This window comes from Propithecus coquereli, unplaced genomic scaffold (genome assembly GCF_000956105.1).
Source record: "Propithecus coquereli isolate 6110/MARCELLA unplaced genomic scaffold, Pcoq_1.0 Scaffold53, whole genome shotgun sequence".
Taxonomy (NCBI): domain Eukaryota; kingdom Metazoa; phylum Chordata; class Mammalia; order Primates; family Indriidae; genus Propithecus; species Propithecus coquereli.
In genome coordinates, this window is record NW_012151174.1 from 1,903,085 (window position 1) to 1,906,754 (window position 3,670).

General features: G+C 59.2%; 1 long non-coding RNA gene across 1 annotated transcript; it reads right to left on the minus strand.

Moving 5' to 3' along the window:
* Positions 1 to 7: 7 nt before the first annotated feature.
* Positions 8 to 1,223, minus strand: LOC105820533. The gene is made up of 3 exons (XR_001138011.1): positions 1,162 to 1,223; positions 711 to 790; positions 8 to 109 (listed from the first exon to the last, which is right to left on the minus strand). It is a non-coding gene; the product is annotated as an uncharacterized LOC105820533 (long non-coding RNA).
* Between the last annotated feature and the right edge of the window lie 2,447 nt (positions 1,224 to 3,670).

Sequence of the window (3,670 nt, forward strand, 5' to 3'; positions counted from 1 at the left end):
GCCCTGCTCCAGGCTGTTGAAGACCACCGCGGACTCGTCCAGCCGGGGGTTGAAATGCAGGGCTGCGTCTGCGCCCTGCTCCTCGCTGCACAGCAGGTTTACGTGGAACCTGGAAGCGCGGGGCGGTGGCCGTCGGCGCTCAGGAACCACCCAGACCAAAGTCAAGGGCAAATGGACGGGGACTCCCCATTGCCAGATCACCCCTTTATTGACAGGGACCCGAACACGCCACGCACCGCAGAAGGAAGTGTCGTGCACTAATGGCCACGGTGCCCAGGTTCCCAGGGAACCCTCAGCTCCCAGAGGATGGGGGCCAATAGCAGGGACCCCAATATTTTCAGAGGACCCTCTAATTTGAGAAGGCCCCAAGGTCCCCCAGAGTATTGATTGGCAAGGCCTCCCAGTGTCAGGGGTGTCTCCAGGACTCGGGCACATTTCCACAGTGCCGGGGACTCGGGGAAGTCACAGGACTCTTATCTAGGAACCTGGGATGCCCTGGAACCCCGTACTCTTAGGGAGTCTTGGGGGCCTGAGGCACACGGGCATGGGGCAGCTAAGCGAACCCATCAGGTGTCAGAGGGTCAGGATTGGCCTGGGGATTCCAAGACTGGTGGCAGAGATGGCCCCAAGTCCCCCATGTCTGGCTGCAAGAACTGGGGTCAGCTCAGTCTGGGGTCCTCCCCTCTCAGCTCTGGGGCCTGGGGTCTCACCTGCCAGCCTTGTCAGGGACGAAACCTCGAAGTCTGAGCACCGTGCCTGGGCGGAGGCCCTCGGGCAGCGAGGTCTTGTTCTGCAAGAGTGGGGTGTGGGGGCATCGTGAGACAGGGAGACAGAAGACGGGTCACCCTGGGAGGAACCGACCAGGACCGACACCAGCAAAAACAGTGTCAGAGAAGAGGGTCACAGGAAGGAGAGAGGGAGACAGAGACAGGGAAAGAGATGGGCAGAGCAAGAGAAAAAAAGAAAAATGTTGAGAGACCAAGAACAAAGAGGGAGATGGGGACCAGCGGGATGGGGTGTGTCACCCCCGACGCCTCAGCCCGGCACAACCCACAGCACACCCACTGCCCACTTTCTCCGTTGACGTGGCAGCCCTCTGCCAGGCCCCGGCCCCCTGCCCATGAGGCCCAGCCTGGGCTCTGGAGCACGCACGGAGCTTACCGACATGGCGGGGACCGGGAAAGGCAAGAGTGCTGGTGGTGAGAGTGCGGGGGACCTTAATAAGGCAGACGGGACTGATGAGTCACCACCCCTCCCACCGCCACCCACACCTGGCACAGACCCGGGCCCTGGGCGAGGCTGGCTAGGCTGGTGCGGCAGCCTCTTCCTGGGGCCCCGGCCCCCCACTCACAGAGGGTCCCAGGTGCCCTGCCCCTCTCCTGTGAGCCCACAATTACAGGGACAGTTGATAGCAACCATGATAGTACGAACACGAGGGGAGGCTGGGTGCGCTCCGCCCAGCCTGGCACAGAGTTAAAGCCGCTTCTGCTCGCCTCGCACAGAGACGTGCTGGGTCCTGAGAGGCCGAGCTGGGCCTGGAACTCCAGAGCCTCCTGTCCCAGCCCAGAGCCTCCTGCCCAGGGCTGAGGGTGTCTCTGCGCCAGTCCCGGCGTGGGCCCCTGTGCTAGGCCATAGCCACAGCCCCAGCAGTGCGGACAGGGCAGCTGCAGGGGGCAGGGCTGCTGCCCGGCTTGTTGGCCGCTGCATCCCGGGCCCTGGGTGTGCCCGGCACGTGGCAGGGCCTCAGCAAACAGGGCTGAAAGGCAGGGACAGACTGTGACAATGGGGGCCCTTTCCTGAGCCCCTGGCTGCCTAGGACGTGGGAGAAATCCCTGAGTGCTCCGCGCAGTTCCACGAGGGAGCAGCGGTGACCACCGCGTCGTGCAGGAGGAAGCTGAGGCCTGAAAGGGAAGCGATTTGCCCAGAGGGACAAGCTGTGCAGCACGTGTGCGTCTCTGGCTTCGCTTTTCTCTAGAAGCTTCTCTCCTGTTCATTCTGTCTTGGGAATCTCAGTCTCTCCCCATCCCCGACTGCCTACCCCCAGCCCGCCTCTAACTCTGCCCACCATGTTTTCCTGCCCCATTTCTCTCCTTTAAGTCTCTCTTGTTCCTTCTTCCAAAACTGCCACCCTCCTCCCAGCAACTTGCAGGTCTGCAGGTCAGGTTGACGGGGACCTTGGGGTGGGGGTGTCCTAGCACCTCATCACCACCCAGACCAAAAATGAACAGAGTGTAGATCCTCCCTCCAGCTCCATTACTGCCTCCTTGGGCCCAAGGCTCTGGAAGAGTCTTGGGTTGGGGAAGTGGAGTTGGGGGATGGGGGTCAGGGCAGAAAGACATTTCTGGAAGGCAGGGATGGTGCGGGAGCTGAGCAGCCTCCTGGACCTTTTCCAGCCCCACCCTCACTGCCCCACCCAGCCCCACCCAGCAGGTGGCAGCCAGGCCAGGGCTGATGTAGGCTGGCCATGGAAAGTTTGGGTGGAGGTGACCAGACTCAGAACCTCATCCTCGCCCCTCCCCAGCGCCGGGCCTCCCGGACTCTCTCGCTCTCCCACATGCCCCTGCACCGGAGCTGGGGGTCCCCTGCAGGGAGCAAGAGCTCAGAGAGGGAAGCTGGGTCGCTGCATTTGGCGCGGACTGGGAACACCCCCATTTTGCAGAGGAGAAAACCAAGGCTTAGACGGGAGCAGCCTCTGAGCCAAGGCCACACTGCAGGGAAGGGGCAGGCCCTGGGCTCCAGCTGGGGTCTCTGTGCCAAGGGCACCTCACAGGCGCTGAGAGAGAGGACAGCAGGGTTACAGGTCATGACCCCAGCAGCCCGGAGCAGTTGGCTCCCGGGAACTGGCCACTGCGTCATCCTGACACTCTTCTCCGTCACCAAGAACACGCTCCTTACAGTTCCTGACGCCCCATCTGTATCTTGCCACTGTGTCTCAGTGACTCATGTTCGTGTGTATTTCTCGGTGTGTTTGGATGTGACTTCACAGGCGCTCCGCCTGCCAGTCCCAGCCTGCCTGTGGCGAGTGGCCAGCAGTCTGCATTCACTCTGTTACCGGCCCGGACGCCTGGGTCCTTCCCAGAACTGCGCTGCGCCGCAGCCGTGAGGGCTTCTTATTCATTCATGTTGATTATCTTTCTTATCCGTTGTGAAATAATATTTCTGTGAGCCTGTTTTCAGTTGTAGATAACGAGCATAGTTATTTCCCAATAGTCTTTTTATCCAGGTTTCTTCTTGTAAAAGAAAAAGTGCGATTTTAACAGAATTGTTGATCCAGTTTTGAGAAATGCAGAAACCTGGGTGACCCCCCTCCTCAATCCAGTCTCCTGGCGCCCCTGGACCAGCCACCCTCCTCCTGCCCCAGGAAGACACTGTCACTCCTGCCTGTTCAGTAGCCACCAAGGTTCAATTGCTCTGAAAATGAAGAAGAGGGTGGGGGCAGACTGATGTTTCGACTTTAGGCCTTTTCTGGGAAATAATTCAGGTGAAAAGTAACTATTTGCACACAAGGTGTTTGTAGCGATTTAAAACCTCAGGGTCTGTGTCATTTTGTTGGTGACGTTTTCCTTATATTTAGGAGGCAGTGAAGATAATTCAGGGACTACTTTGGTTTCAGAAATTAACATTGCAGTGAGGAAAATGGCACATTTAAAAATCTGAGTTTTTTTCTTAA